Genomic DNA, 17,558 nt, shown 5'->3' on the forward strand with positions numbered 1-17,558 from the left:
CATGAGACCCAAAACTGTCCAGACGAGCACAGGGAAATAAAAGGCTAACTGGAGATTCTGGATTTTAGGACTAATAGAAGTTCATGGTCCTATAGAATTTTCTGTGAGAAAGAAAATGCTCCATTTGCACTGCCTAATATGATAGCCACTAAGAACACGTGGCTATTGGGCAATTGAAATGTGCATAGTCTATGTGAAGATCTGATTTTTTTCTTTTACTTCATTAAAATTAATTTAAATTTTTAATTACCACATGTGCCTAGTGATTATCCTACTGGGCAACCAAATAGATGCAAAGTCTCCTAGCCCTCTGAGTCTGAAAAGTCAATTTCAGTTCTTAATGGAAAAATCTCAGGATTGAGGTGTCCCCAAATCATCCCCTTAGATAAGGCGTGCTTTGAGAGAGAAATGTGTGGTCCCAGCAGCTGGGCTCTAAGGACTTTGGGCCCAGTCCCTCTCCAAGGTGTCAGACCATTTATGCATCATAGTTGTCCTAATATTAGGTGCTTGGGACTTAAGGTTACATGACCCCAGGGATCCTCATTCTTGTCTTATTTTAGGTCAGTTCACCTCTTGGGGCACAAATCTGTAAAATGTGAATGCATGATGCCCTCTGGAATCATGCAACCTTGGTGTTAAAACATCTAACAAAATTTTCTAGACTCAAGAGAAAGAACTCTGCTGCTTTTTGGGACTCTGCTGTTGTCTCATGCAGTTCTCAGTGAGGGAAAGGGAAGCAGTGCTGGAGGAAGAGAGAAGGTGGGGGACCCAGCCTGGACTAGGCCCCCACTTTATTTTGGATGTCACTTTCAAGCTGCTTTCTATGAGCACATCCTGTCTCTCAAGAGAAGACCTAGAAACTAGGTGTCACCTGCTATTTAACTCAGATCTTTTAAACCAGCTCCTCTCCCTCGCTGAGACAGCCTTGGTCCATGAGCTCACAGAAAAGTACATGCCTTGTTCTCTAGTCCCAGCTTTTCCATTTATGACATAACTCAGCTTCTCTGGACTTCAAGTGCAGAGAACCAAATAAAATGATGGGTGTACAATATTAAGGACGTAATTAAGAGCAGAAAAAAAAAATCTTCTTTTTTTCTGCTCATTTAGCCTTTTATTTCCCTGTGGTCATCAGGACAGCACTGGGTCTCATGAAGAAGGCTAAGTGAGGAGATAGGGAGGAGCAAGTCCTTGGCACATCCCTGCCAGCAGGAGAGACTGAAGGGGCCAGGGCAGACTTGGTCATATGCTGTCTCACTCTGTTTAGGAGCTGACGTTTGCTTCAGTAGGTCCATGATATGAGATCTAGGGCAGGATGAAGAGAATGGAAGAGAGCCAGGGTGAACTATACTGCCCTTCTGGGGCACCCTTTTCCCCCTAGAGATCAGCACCGATTTATCAGGTGGCTTTTGTGTCTCTTTTCAGTACAGCTTTCATGGGGACCCTTTCACCTCCTTTGCGTCCTTCTGTCAACCTCTTCCAAATCTTTCTCCACAGCTGTTCCACTTGATCCTTCATCTGCTTTAACTGCTTTGACCCAGATGACATGGGAGTGGTTGAGGATGAAGACTCATTTGGTGGCGTCGGCAACTTAGGCTTCAGTGGGCTGAGTAGAGGCTGAATCTTTGGCACAAGGTAAAGGACTCACCTGGGGAGCATGAGTTGTAGGTATCCCTGAAAGAGATCTGCTGCCCAGTCAATGAAGATCACAATGAGGTACCCCACTCTGATGGTTAAACTGTTTGTATTAAGAATAAAATCTGCACATTATCCTCAAGCAGGGCTGAACAGAAGTCATGTAAATTTCCTTCTCCAGGAAGAGCAATGCCATGCCTGAGGACATCCATGCAGATATTTTCTTTGTGCTCCAGGAAAAGTCCATGACTGCTTTTGCCAAGATGGCACCAATGTGCTCTATCATGCCCTGATCACACCCAAGGAGATAGGGTTTGAGTCAGGGTTTGTGTATGTCTGTAGAGAAAAGAGGGATGATATGGATTATGGGAACATTTCTATTCCTTCCCACAACCTGGTCCATTCTTTCCTCTTTTCATTCTTTTGCTTTCCTTTCCCACTTACTCTACACCTGGCCTCTTCCTTACTGTTTGCCCTATTTCCCCCCTAGCACTGTGTGTCTTCACAATGAATGTTTCCACTTTTGATGGCTGAGAGAATCTTGTGCGCTGCAATGATCTATCAAGGCAGGCCTAATGAAGAGACTCTGTGGAGGGGCTTCCCATCTTCAAGGTACCATGTGGGTGGGAAGAAATAATCGTCTCATTCAATTATTTCCCAGAAAGATTGATACAACAGATCTCTAAGCAGTATCTACCCTGTTCCTAGGCTCTGCCTTAGCTGGCTCAGTGTCCACCAAAGCAATGCCCCACCTCCCAACCTCCAACACATATATACCCCAACCAATGCCTACTCTATTCTATGGCTACTGGCCACTTACACCATTATAAGTATAAAAACTACGATTTTTAGGAGAATGTTTCTGTTCATGATTCTCTTTAGGGCTGGGATATCATGGGATGAGTTATCAAGGCCCTAGAGCTCTCAATCTAGTTGCCATCTACTAGCAAGAGAATAATCTGCATACTACTTGAAGACATAGTCCAGTCAAGTAAATAGCATGTTCTTCCCCTCCCATCTTTGCTAAAATCTTTTCTCTGCTCCTTTGTCCCTTAGGCTTCCCACATCCAGAAAAAGGAAAAGCAGAGAGGAGCCTTTCTTTTTTTTTTTTAAAAGATTTTATTTATTTATTTGAGAGAGAGAATGATAGAGAGAGAGCATGAGAGGGGGGAGGGTCAGAGGGAGAAGCAGGCTCCTCGCTGAGCAGGGAGCCCAAAGCGGGACTCGATCCCGGGACTCCAGGATCATGACCTGAGCCGAAGGCAGTCGCTTAACCAACTGAGCCACCCAGGCGCCCGAGGAGGCTTTCTTTGATCCGTACTACCACCCCGGGTCCATAGCATCCAGCGGTCAGACAGGCACCCGGTCAGATGTGCTGCACACATATCCACACACAGAGCTGTCTGTATCCTTTCTGGGGTTGAGATAGCAGGGGAAGGAGAGCCTGTGATGAGGAGCACTGAGCATGAGTCACTTTCATTTGGTGTTGGGAAGTTGTTCACAAGTCCACAGAAGCATACCTAAGAGCTCTTTACCTCTACACACACAGCTCTGGACATTGTGAGCTCTCTACTGCTCTAGAGTACAAGGGTCAAAGACAGGCAAGTGGTAAACTACTGTGTATTTTTATTAAGGCTAGGCCAAGAGGTGGGGAGCAGGACCCATCTCCTAGCTTTGTCAGGAAGCAAAGGAGTTCTTGGGAGGGAGCGGTTATTTCTTACCATGAGATCCAGGGTCGTGGAGTTCTCTCCACCTTTCTGAACCCATGCCTGTCACCCCCAAACTTCTAGTTTCCACCTCTATGATGTGTGAAACTACTTGGTTTCTTACCCTTGCTAGAGTTTGAGTGGGGAATTTCTAACCCTGCCATGTTTATGGAACCCCAGCAACCTTCTAGAGCTGTATGGGAGGAGGGGAAAGATGGTTGAGCCAGGTCTTGGGATTAGGTCTTTTATGATTTTCTCATTTTGTTAAGCCCCTAGACACTTTTTATATTATGCTTTCAAAATAAGCTTTTTGGTGGGGGGGGAGGAATAACAGCATTATGGAAAAAAACTAAGTATTTAAGACATATGACATAACCAAGTGCAAAGAATTCCATGAAGCACATGACTGGGAAGGAAAATTCACAAAACTGTTATAGAGTAGGCAAAGTTCCATCTTAATGTGGAATTAAATGAATTGTGCATTGTAGGTATCACTGTAACTTGTGCTGTTTGCATAAAATATTTAAATCAACACATTTACAATGTTATATCTGGGCATAAAAAAAGAACCATTCACACTGAATCAGTCCACTGACACTGACTAGATCTGACTAGATCGGACTTGATTGGTGATGTATTTATATGTAAAACTAGAAACAAGTCTGACATGCACACCACAATGCCACAATAGCATCTTAAATGAAGCAAATGTTATTAAAAATGTTAAAGTTGCATTTAATAAAAACATATCATTCATCAGTAAAAACCTGTATTATTCCTCGTGCTTCAGTTTTTAAATTTATAAGAAATAAAATTTATAATTCAATTCCTCAGTCACACTGGCCACATTTTAAGTGCTCAGTAACCACCCATGTGGCTAGTGGTTACCAAACTGAACAGCACAGGTGGAGAAGAGAGCTTGAAGACTAGATTGCCTCATGTATCCCTCTTCTCTGTGTGAGTTGGCGGGGGTGGTCATGGTGGCCAGATGGGAGAGGAACGATCTCGGAGTTGTTCCCCATGCTTTCATTCGTGATTTCTGATAAAGAGGAGAAAAGAAGAAGCATTCTCTTTGGTATCTAAAGGGATGGATGAGCTGGTGTCTTATTCCTTGGATTTCTTTCCTTCTAGTCACTTTTTTTTTTAAAGATTTTATTTATTTATTAATTTGAGAGAGAGAGAATGAGAGAGAGCACATGAGAGTGGGGAGGGTCAGAGGGAGAAGCAGACTCCCCGCTGAGCAGGGAGCCCGATGCGGGACTCGATCCAGGGACTCCAGGATCATGACCTGAGCCAAAGGCAGTCGCTTAACCAACTGAGCCACCCAGGCGCCCCCTTCTAGTCACTTTCTTATGTCCGATGTGTTTCGGGACTATTGTTAATGAGAAGAACGCTACTGTTAGCATCATTTGATAAGGCAACGAAAACTAGCTTATCAACAACTAATCACTGCAAGCCTTAGCAGCTTACTTGAACTCTCTCTTTCGGTTTGTTTATATGTAAAAATACTAAGCACTTGTCTTACCCACTTCCCAGGGCTGTGTATGTATGAGGTAAAAATTCTTTTAAACATTCAAGCTGCTCTAATTATTTTGGTAATTGTAACAGTAACATTGCACCACGACAGTTTTTATTTCATGGACATCTATCTTATCAGAGATGAAATCCCTTTCTTTCTAAAAGTATTTCAATTCATTGTATATTTTGAATAAATAGAAAATAAGGGAAATTGATATGAGATACTTGAGATAAAGTAAATTTTAATATCATGTCAGATTTGCTATAGGTCTTTCTTCTTCTTTCCTTTTAAGAAATAATATGCTATTCAAAGAATGAAAGTCCTACCAGTATAGCATGACATTGAAGAGCAAAGACTCTGGAGCCAGCTTTGCCATGTTTTAACTGGATGAGCTTAAACAAGTTATTCAAGTTCTCAGTTTCCTCATTTGAAAAATGAGCATAATAATTACAGTCTAACTCATATGGTTATTATGAGAATAAAATGCATCTTCAGAGTTTTATTTTATTTTTTTTTTTAAAGATTTTACTTACTTATTTGACCAAGAGATAGAGAGAGCACAAGTAGGCAGAGTGGCAGGCAGAGGGAGAGGGAAAAGCAGGCTCCCTGCTGAGCAAGGAGTCCGATGCGGGGCTCAATCACAGGACCCTGGGATCATGACCTGAGCTGAAGGCAGACACTTAACCGACTGAGCCGCCCAGGCGCCCCGCATCTTAAGTGTTTTAAAGGGCCCATGTTAAGTTGTATATAAATATCAGCTATCATTATCAGTAGTACAAATGTTTGTGCATATGTGTGTGGTCAAGATTTATATAAAAGGTAACAATGTGTTTTTCCCAGTCAATGTGTCTCTGTGATGTGCCCATGAATGAATACATTCAAAGAGAAATGAATTAATTTTCATTTATCTGTACCGTTCCGATGAATGTTGATATCATGGATTATTCATTTTCCATTGACAGCCATTTTTACTGTTTCTATCTCTTTTGTTATTACATCCAGGTAATTCTTGTCCATCTTTCCTGGTATACATGTACATATCCTATTTGTCTTTGTATCACCGGAATTAATGTCATTCTAGACATAGCCGGTTTTAATGAGTTAAAGGGAACTGGCTTTTCAGGTACTCAGATCTTGACTCCCTAACATGACGGTGAACTCCTTGAAGCAAGAGTGATGGGCACATGGCAGACCCTCGGTAAGTTACCTTGGCCCTAGTAGAGTGAGATGGTGCCTGGGGCTAGTATAGCGTATCTCGCACACATCAGAGGTGAACACAGTGAGTGAGGGGCTGATAGCAACTGTTCCAGAAGGTTACGACACTGAGAGTCCACTTCAGAGAGACAGCAAGGGAGGAGTTTTTAAAAGAGCCTGCTAGTGAAACTCCTATTCATATGCTACTATCATGGCCTTCTTTAACGTAGGTTTTGATTCTCCAACTCGAAGAAAGGGATCTTCCTCAACCTTTCAGGACAGTTTGGAATCGGCAAGCCTCAGCGCTCAGAAGAAAGAGGGAAGCAAGAGAGGAGGAACTCTGCAGTTGTCCAGTGACCTCATGTCACATCGCCACTGCTTTGCCTGATTCCACCTGCCTAAAATGCCCTTTCGTCTCCCTCCCTCTCCAGCAAACCTCTCAACATCGACAGTGTTATCTCATGAAAGAAGCCTCCCAGCCTGGGTTCAGGCTTCCTCACATCACACTGTACTTTTCATATTATGAGTTAAATATGAGAAGGATTCTGCCTCTGGAATGCTGGACTTGCTCAAATGGAGCCCATTGTCCTATCAAGAACAACTAGAAGAGCTCGATGAAAACCAACCAAACAAAAGAAACTTCTGTTTGAAGGCACCGAGGAGCTCCTGAGGCAGCAAGGACTTCAAGGGTAAAGGTCCTCATGAGAAGGAAAACTCATTAAGGGGAACAAGACATTTTGCACCGCTTTTCCCTTTGGAACATTTGGAGCATTTGCCAATTTACTGTATTGGTAATAAAACTATTCAGAAAAGTAAGTAGATAATAAATACAAAATTCAGGCAACTGGTTACCCTAGAGGAGAAGGCAGGCTGTGTTGAGATAGGATGCATAGGTTTGGTTTTGTTTGTTCTTTTTTTTAAAAGAAACAGGCAGTATCCTATTTCTTAAACTAGAGTGTGGTTACATAGCTAATAAGTTTGTTATTTCTCTTCAAATTTATAGGCACATACAGATACATATTTATATATGTGATCTATATCACATTATTTTGCATTATTTGCAATATTTATCACCAAAAAAAAAAAAAAAGGAAAGAAACTCCAAACTAATAGCTCTTATCCACAGAGAACATATTCCAGCCCCCAGCATGATTTTGTACTTCAGCAGTTTCCTCAGAGCTGCTAGAAAACCTGCTCTTCTCATCCATCTCTAGTAACTTCTGTTATTCCCAAATGGTAATAAAAATCTCCAGGGCTGGAAGCTGAAAAGCTGTTATTCAGAAATAAGAGTATTAAAGAAAGCTGGATGCGTGGCCTCATTCTAGGAGAGATTAAAAAAGAATACAAAGAAGGCAATGTTTACGTTAGGGGGATAGAAGAAAGTGTGAGAAATCAATTTGTTTACAGACTCAGCAGTATATAAAAATTCTTACACCTGTATACCTTTGTACATATACATATATAATAATGTGTATGAAGTTCAGAAAGAATGGATAAGAATAGGGTAAAATGAGATTAGGAAAAGGAGTAGAGATGGTAGCTACATTTGAGTTCAGAGATACAGTTTGTGAGCTCCTGACAGCAAAAAGAAGAGGATGGAAGCAAGAACAGGTGGGGAAGAAAATGTAAGAGGAGGAAAGAACCAAGGAACCAGTCAAGGTAACATCACTTTAGGCGAAGAAAAACCACAAACAGAGATTTCTACTGGAAATGAGAAGAGGAGAAGCTGTGAATCCACACCCCAAGTTTCATGGTGCTTCCAGATTTCCAAGCGGAGGGTTTCCCTTCATGCCCTGCCTTACAACATCTGTAAAGAATGGCCTTGGGAGAAAAGTATTTCCACAAGGCAATTGCCTTATAAGTGGGCACACACCTTTGCAGCCTCTAAGCTTCAACTAAGAGAAAGAGAAACTTGAAGTGCAAACACATGGCGGAATTCTGGAAATCAGCTCGCGTACAACTGTTAAGAAGGAAGATTGCTTAAACTTAAACAAATGCCTGGAAAAAAGCATACTATCTAATATTTCAGATATCTATCAGCAATCTCTAGGCAATTCAATTGACAAAATAGATATTATTCTCCAGAAAAATATTGTAATAGATCTCAGAAATATAAAAATCACCTGAACTGATTTTTTTTTCCTTGAAAAAAATTGGGGATGGTGGTTCTTCGAAGTGAAAATATCCCTGAGGATGATATAAAATACAACATTAAAATTAAAATTAATTGTATGAGGGGAAGACAGAAAAGCAATGAGACTTTCTGATCAGTAGTAAAAATACAAGTACCTACAGCATATATAAAATGCACATATATACACACATGTGTATGTAAAGAAGTAGATTTGACATCTAATTTCTAAACAAAGGCAGGTCCACATCAGAAATCATTCTCATTATATTTGCCCCGTCAGACCTTGCTGGCATTTTCTATCTGGAGGATTTATTATTACACACTATCATATATGCATTCTCCTTTGTTTCTTAGATACCTTACGCATGGTTTAAGAACTATTACCTACTCAATCAGTAATTCCTTATTTTGTTAATGATTTCAAGAAGTATTATGCATTTCTTTAGCAATCAGAAACAAAATTAATTACATTTGCTTTAATTTTTAAAAGCCTTTAAAATATTCACCATATAATTCTTTAGGCAAAAATAAATAAATAAATAAATCATGGAGTTAAATTATGACAGCAGAGAAAGCCTGTTGCAACCCACTAAACCACCCTCCCATCCCCACTCAGCGGCAATTCCAACAGCTATTTCCTGAATCCATGCGATCCATCCACTTCTCTTTCTATAGATTGCCACAAGCCTAACCCATGTCACGTTTTCTCCAGCCAGAGCTGAGCAAAACCTGCTAACTCATCTTCCTGTTTTTTCCTCCTATTCCCTCCAAAAGTATAAATTTGAATACATATAATTTCTATGAAATATATTTTATATAGTTTTGAAATTCTTCTCCACATAGTAGTGAATGATTGTCTAAAAGTAAAAATCAGATCTTAATACGTATCTGTTCAGAAACCTGGTGGTTATCCCCTGCAGAAGTTTCTTAACCTGCTTCCATCAATAGAATTTTGGGGGTTTTCTTTTTATTTTGTATTGTCTCTATCCATTTCAGTTCCAGCTGTCAGTGTTTCTACCAATATAATAATTTTTAAGACTCTGTGGTATACCTGTGAATCACGTTGGAGTTCAAACCTTTAGATAAAATCCACTTCTAGAAACTTCTTTAAGATAAACCTTTCTCTATGTTGGCCTTCCCTGGAGATAGCTGAGGGACAGGATCATTTTTTTTTTTAAGATTTTATTTATTTATTTGACAGAGAGAGACACAGCGAGAGAGGGAACACAAGCAGGGGGAGTGGGAGAGGGAGAAGCAGGCTTCCCGCTGAGCAGGGAGCCCGATGCAGGGCTCGATCCCAGGACCCTGGGATCATGACCTGAGCCGAAGGCAGATGCTCAACGACTGAGCCACCCAGGAGCCCCTGAGGGACAGTATCTTAAGTTTCTTAGAAACCCTACTATTTGATCGAAGGTTCTCTGAGGTGCCATGTTTGTATGGTCTTGACAGCCCTTTATATGGTCTTGACAAATAATCTTTACTGCCACCCCGTCCCCCCGACTATCATTAGACCATGATTTCTTAGCAAGGCTTTGGGTTTTATCTTTGCCTAGAAACCATTTCTTAATTTTAGCATTGTTTGCCAACTAAGAAGCTTAGGATTTTCATTAAGTCCTGTCTCTTTTTGTTTAACAGTGTTTCCTTTAGGTTGTCCCTTACGTCTTTTGTTTTGCTGTAATCAGGCAAATGTTTGGAAATCTTTTTTTTTTTACATTTTTTTAATTTTTATTTTTTTATTCTTATGTTAATCCCCATACGTTACATCATTAGTTTTAGATGTAGTGTTCCCTGATTCACTGTTTGTGCATAACACCCAGTGCTCCAGGCAGAATGTGCCCTCCTCAATACCCACCACCAGGCTAACCCATCCTCCCACCCCCCTCCCCTCTAGAACCCTGTTTGTTTTTCAGAGTCCCCCGTCTCTCATGGTTCGTCTACCCCTCCAATTTGCCCCACTTCATTCTTCCCCTCCCGCTACCTTCTTCTTCTTTTTTTTTTTTTCTTAACATATATTGCATTATTTGTTTCAGAGGTACAGATCTGAGATTCAACAGTCTTGCACAATTCACAGCGCTTACCAGAGCACATACCCTCCCCAGTGTCCATCACCCAGTCCCCCCATCCCTCCCACCCCACCCGGAAATCTCTTTAACTAGATCACTTGATTCGCCACATTTTCTACTTTCCACACGACCGCAGATAACAGCGTTGCTGAACTTTCTGCCATATACACCAAGGATCCCTTTTCCTTCACTCTGCTTTGAGTCCCCACTATGAGCCTTTCAAAAGCCATCAGGCTTCTACCTAAAGTCTGTTCAAGGTACTTGAGGTTTTCACTCTCCTCTTCTCAAAGCCCTTCCATCTTCTCAGTGCCTGGTTCCAAAGCCTATTTAGGTATTTGTTACAGCAGCAGGCCATCTCCATTACCAAACTCATTAGCTACATTAGTGGCCTCTGGTTGTGTAACAAAGTATCCCAAACTTAGTGGTTTAAAACAACAAACACTTATTATTATCTCTCTCTCTTTCCTCTCTCTCTCTCTCTTTTTTTTTTGGTGGCTCATGAATTTGGGAGTGGCTTATCTCTCTCTTTTTTTTTTTCGTGGCTCATGAATTTGGGAGTGGCTTAGCTCGTAAGTTCTGGCTTGAGGTCTCTCATGAAGTTGCTGTCAAGGAGTTGGTCTGGGCTGCCAATCATCTGGAAGCTTACCTGGTGGTAGATGATTTATTTCCTCTGCAGCTAATTCACATGGCTGATGGCAGAGGGCCTCTCGTACTAACTGGCTCTTAGCAGAATGCATTTGTTCCTCACCACATGTTCCTATCCATGTTTGCATGAGTGTCCTCACAATATGGCAACTGGCTCCCCAAGAATGAGTGTTCCAGGGGAGCAAGATGGAAGCTTTAATATCTCTGATGACCTGGCTTCCTAAGTCACATACCATTATTTCTGAATTGTGTTTCTTATACAAGTTAGCACTATTCATTTGGACAGGATACTATTCAAAGGTATATGTGTCAAAAGAAAGGAATGATTACAGGCTTGTTAGTGCAAGGATATTGCTTTTTTGCTCTTGCTTTTACCTTCTGATTCTACCTGGGTCATTTTCAGATCTTTGCAAGGGTAACACCTAATCCTTTGAGTATCTGATCAAATGCCACCTTCTCAAACCATTCTTCCTTTCCCACCATATCTTGTATTTCCCCATACTTTCTTTCATGCTATTTTCTTCACACATTTTATTTTTTGAAATCATTATTCAAATGTATTTGCCTACTTATTTATTTAATTGTCATTGCTTTTTATTTTCCACTACAAGGATGTAAACTTTCTGAGGGCAGGAACCTTGTCTTTTGTTTTCATTGCTCTATCATCAGTGTTTCCAGTAAGGCTGATACTTAAGATTTATCCAATAAATATTTGTTCAGTCAATAAACAAAGGTATTCCATAAGAGTTATAAATGACTTGACTATCTTTTTAGAATGGTCTATTTCAAAAAAGGATTTAAGTCAGTATGGAAAAACTATGGAAATATCCAAAAAAGAAAGTATGTAATTAATAAGAAACATATTCTGAGCTTCTTCAGGGTTGAAATGTATCACAGTGTTAGACGATCCTCTGCTTTCAATGAAGAGCTCTCTGTTTTCCAAATGGAGCCACATAAGAAGGGATTTTTTTAGCCAAACAGGATTTAAAAGGCCCTACCTTTTCCTACATGAACACAGGACACATATTAGGGAACTAAGGTACAGAGTGCACAGATTACAAACTAACATGGAACTGCATGGGCAGAGTGACATGGACATGGCAGAAAGCCAACATTGTTCAGAAAATACTAGAAGGCCACCTGAGAGAGCCTCATTGCTTAAAGTAAATGTTTAGCAATTGGAAATGCAAAGGAAATGAAAACACTACAAACTACCACACAGCTGTGTGAAAAGATCAAGGACCTAATGAAGAGGACCAAGAGAACTGAGCAATATAAGTGTGAGAAAAATTCAAAATTGTCTTATTATTTACTTACTCTGCAGTGTGTCAGATAATTTCATTGACCTAGAGGTGGAGTAATTATGCATTAGTCAGGATGTTTTGAATATGAGTCACAGAAATACAATTAAAACTAGATTAAGCACACACACATATATATTTTGACTATTGTAATCTGGAAAGATACCATGGTAGCTCATTACTGTAAAAAAAAAAAAGGAAAAAAGAAAGAAACCCTCAAAAAATACGCCCTTGGACTACACAACTTGAAGCCAAATGTCTCTTACGTCTGTTTGCCTTTCTTCTCTGTTCAATTCTGCTTCTTTTAAGTCGTATTATTCTCTTTCTTTGTTTCTTCAAGTCCCACTACCACTTCTTAGAGCACGTTTTTTTTCAAGTTCCCTGTAATTTAGGTAATAGGCTAAATGATACACCCCGGTGTCAGTGATAACACGCAAGCAACTAAATTTCATCTTGAAAATTTGCAACTGACACACGAAACTTACTTCAATGTTGAGTCTTGAACTTGGAAGTCATGAGGCTCCAGAGAAGCTATTTTCAGCCAAAACTGAGAAAAAGGAGAAAATGTTCATATATAGTGGAAGAGATCATGAAAGACAGGAATTCTGATACTCCTAGTGGTGGTGAATTGAATTGTAGCACACCAATCCTTGTAACAAAAACAACTGCAAAAACTGGACAAAACACAATAGTAATCTGTTTGAAATATTACTAAGCTATTAAACTAGCCAGTGCTTAATGGGTCACCATCTCTGGGAGAAGAGAGACTCACTGTGGTAAGCATGCCACTCCATACTGCTTTTGCCTCAATCCTTTTGCTGATTCATAAGCAGTGTTGGTGACATACTACTAAATCAAGCAGAAGGAGTTGACTAAAAAGGTGGAAGTTGAGTATAGCTGTTCAGTGTCTCATGGAACTGGAAGTAAAATTTAGATGTGCAGGGCTCGCAAGGCAGCTCAAGGTTGAAGGGCCAATATTTTGAAGAGAGGGGAAGCTCAGAGAAGTAAACCTGACATTCTAAGCTGCTTTCCCCAGAAGCATTTGTCATTTATAAATCAAACAGACTGAGACCTTGGGGGACCAAGCAGAAAACAGTTGCCAAGAGGCTGAAAGCCTTGGTTACCAGTAGTCTCATTGTGCGGAGAGATAAAAATTGGAGCTAATAGCCTACCGAAGTCAAAAGATCCTAATAAACAGCTCAGCCTTCAGTTGGGACATCCGAACAACTAGATGGATCAGTCCTTTAATAAAGGCTAAAATGCAGTCCCAAACCAATTTAGGGTAAAATTGGATAAAGCTGACCTACTCCATTCTAACATTCTGCAAGAAGCTAAAGAAAATCTTCTCGTGGAGGAAGGCCATATTTGTTTCCAAACCCTCTCAATTTTTCTTAAAAATTCCAGCCTTCAATCAAAATTTACAAGGCACGACAAGAGATAGGACCAACAGAAAAAGCAGATAATAGAGCCATAGATTATCTAGACATTTGGGTTATCTCACAGGGACTTTAAAATAACTTACAAGGGTGCCTGGGTGGCTCAGTCAGTTAAGCATCTGCCTTCGGCTCGGGTCATGATCCTAGGGTCCTGGGATAGAGCCCCACATCGGGCTCCCTGCTCCGTGAGGCACCTGCTTCTCCCTCTCCCTCTGCCTGCCGCTCCCCCTGCTTGTTTTCTCTCTGTCAAATAAATAAATAAAATCTTTAAAATAAAATAACTTATAGTTCTTTGCATATTTATCTATATTATGTAAATATTTATATATTTATATTTATAACTAAGGTAAGTTATTTTAAAGTCCAAAAAATAATGATTCAAAAAGTAGATGACAAGATGGAGACTTTCCTCTGAGAAAGGGAATCTGTATCAAAGAAATTAAGTGAAAATTTTGGACCTGAGAAACGCTATACTTAATATACAATATATAATACAATATAATACAATACAATATAATTTTATAGTATAGTAACATGTTATTGTGGTTTTAATTTGTGTTTCTCTTGCTGGGAGAATGTGGAGCAAGTAGAAAAGCCATACACTGTTTGTAGACCTACCTTGTAAATTTGTCTAGCAGGATCTACTAAAGTGGAATATGCACATAGCTTACGATCAAGGATTTCTACTCCAAAGTATATATCCAACAGATATGCACAAGTGTGTGCACTAGAGACAAGTTAAAGATTGTGTACAGGAGCAGTTTTTTTTACTAGGGAAAAATGAAAAACCAAATTTCCAACCACAGTAGAAAAGATAAAGTGTGGCATATTTGTACAAAAGAATACCATGTAGCAATGAAAACAAATGAAACTAAACATAACATTAAGGATGACTCCCACAAATATAATATTGGGTGACAAAGGTCAGGAATAAAAGACTACATATAACATAGTTTCATTTTTAGGACATTCAGAATCAAGCAGAACTAATTTATGATCAAAGTTCACCTTTGGAGAGGACAGCACTGTGGGTACAATCTTATTTACTAGTCTGGATGATGATTTCACTGGTGAGTTCATTTTGTGAAAACTTATTGAACTGTACGCTTAAGACTTTTATATGTCAATAAAATAATTTATATGGGGGGGAGTGAAGATACAAGCCCATGCAAGCCCAGCATGAGATCCAGGGTGCATCCTGAGCTCCAACTGACTCTCCTGTTCATGCTTTGGTTTCTCTGAAGCCTAGTTGTTTTCTCTACCTTTGATTTTGTGAGATTCTTTTCCAATAATTTCCCTCTCCTGCACCACATCTTTTTTTGTAATAAGGTACCTAAATAAACCTTGAAAGTATTTCCTTAACATGGGACTCTTTTGAAAGAAAAATAGTAAAAAAAAAAAAAAAAAAAAAAAGATTTGCTAAGAATAACTGAACTCACACACTACTGAAATAGAGCCTATATATATTTTAATTCCATCTATTTAGTAACAAGAAGCTGAAAACTCTTTGAGCAAGATTCTGACCTACAATCCCTGAATAACACAATTTGTAAGAAACTTAAATGCAAACAAGCATCGAAATGAAATTTTTATAGAGCAATTTAATTGCTTTTTAAGAGCAGATTAACTAAAGTAAATTTAGTAAAAATGAATACATAATCTGAGCTTTTTTTTTTCATTCAGAGAATGAAAGCAAATGTTCTATTGCCCAAGCTCTAGAAAGAACCTCTGGAAATTCATTTCCAAAATAAAATGATGTTGATCAGAAAAGAGATAAATTAGGTAGAGATTGAAGTGTCTAGACTAATGTGTTCATGATGCAAGGTGATTAGCAATGACCATGAATGGGCCATAGTTCCTAAGGATTTTGAGAATCAAATGATCAACTACATTTGATTCTATTTGGTCCATATGTCCATCTGAAATAGTTTAATTCCAAAGATGTTTTCAACTGATCATGTTTACCTAAAGAGGCTTAACTTATATGGCCTCAATATAGGTGACTTTGTTGGAAACCCCCATTGATTCTTTTGGATGAGATAGTTATACCAATAAAGTAACTCCAGCAAGAAACCAAGGTAAGTGGAAACATTGCTAACTTGAAATTCCTGAACATCAGGTCTTTTACTTTGTAAAGGGATTAGACTGCTGAGTTGTAAGAGGCTTATTGCAGCTTGTTATTAATTTAACATTTCAAATTTAACATTTCAAAGCATCTATTCACGAAATTCTATTTAATTGAATATTAATGTGCAAATGTTTAAGACACCTCCACATAAAATATCTCTATTAACCCTCAAAAAATTGCTGTAAAAAGGGAAGAATAAATGTCAGGCTCATTTTTTCAGATTAAAGTTTGGGTACTTTCTCAAAGGACATGGTGTCCGTAATGGGCAGAACTAGAACTGGACCACAGGTTTCTTCCCTTCTAATAAAGTCTTCTTGTCAGTACTTTGTGTTGATAGGTATCAGCTAGATATTGTACAAATTCAGTTCAATCCAGTCTCTTTATAGGAATTGTCTTCTATGTAACCCACATCTGTAATCACCATTTAAAAAAACAAAATAGGGTGCCTGGGTGACTCAGTCGGTGAAGTACCTGCCTTCAGCTCAGGTCATGATCCATGGGTCCTGGGATCAAGTCCTGCATTAGGCTCCCTCCTCAGTGGGGAGTCTGCTTCTCCCTCTCCCCCTCGTGCTTTCTCTCTCTCTCAAATAAATAAATAAATAAAAACTTTAAAACAAAAAACAACAGTTTATATTAATACAAAAGCAAGTAAGTTGTTATATTAACTCCTTTGTTACTAGAATTTATAATTTCATGTCAATAAACTTACATCATAGATCTTTCCAGCCAGAAGGAGGAAAATTTAATATTTTTCATATCAATAGCGAACAGACGTTCTGTTTGATTTATTTTGGTTCCGACTGTGGAATTTCTGTGCATGTGCGGAATGACAGGACTCTAGGACACCCCTACACTAAGGTTTATGGAGTGAACCACTAGATCTCTGCACTTAGCTTCCATTTTCCATTGTTGGTTCGTCACTGACCTTCCCAGATCTGAGTTTCTCCTCTCCCTGCCTCTCACTGAGCACTTCCTTCCCTGGCCTGCACTGCAGTCTGCACACAACACAGGGAACAAGGAAAAGATGTTAAAAAAAAAAAAAAAACCTCATAATAAAGTAAAACCCCGTCTTGAATGCAAGGAACCCAATTTTGAAATCAATGTCTTGCTAAACCTTGCTACCAGTTGGATTTTCCACCTCCTCCAGGAAGTTTTTGACATTCTCTCGGCTAAGCTTGGTCCACCTTATATTTCAGTTATTTATATCCATCCCGTCTCAGTTGCTTGATGGTGCAGTGCCTGATGGCGGAGTTTTGTTTTTGCTCATTTTTATATCTAACAGAGGGCCTAAGAGAGAAGCTTTCACGCGAGCCTCCCTTTAAGCCTATGGCTCCAGGCCTGAGGAGGTAGACTTTGCCGTCCAAACATTTATTGGCCATCACCGCTCACTTTTTCTCATCTCTTTTTCAGGCATCTGGGTCAGTATTTCTCACTGGTCAATCCCAGGGGCTTGAACTCTTACTATTTAATCCTTCTCAACCAAAGAGTCTTCTTCGGGGAACTAGGGGTGGGGCTGGGGGTGGATACTGGCAGACAGAAAGCGTGCATCCAGAAAATGCTAAAAGGCTTGACGTGAACAGGAAATTATAACTATGCCATATTCAAGTGGATTTTTTAACCTCCTAAAATGTGTTTCTCCATTTCCCAATCACAAAAGCCAGTGTGAACTATTTCATTCTGCAATTACAGGATGAAGAACCAAAAACAGCATAGCCTTAGGCAAGAAGTGAGTATTCTCACACTGTACCCTCATTAGTGAGGATAAATGTGCCATCTCTGGGCAACCCATTATGTATCCTC

This window comes from Mirounga leonina, unplaced genomic scaffold (assembly GCF_011800145.1).
Source record: "Mirounga leonina isolate KUSES-001 unplaced genomic scaffold, KU_Mleo_1.0 Mir_168, whole genome shotgun sequence".
NCBI classification, from domain to species: Eukaryota; Metazoa; Chordata; class Mammalia; order Carnivora; family Phocidae; genus Mirounga; species Mirounga leonina.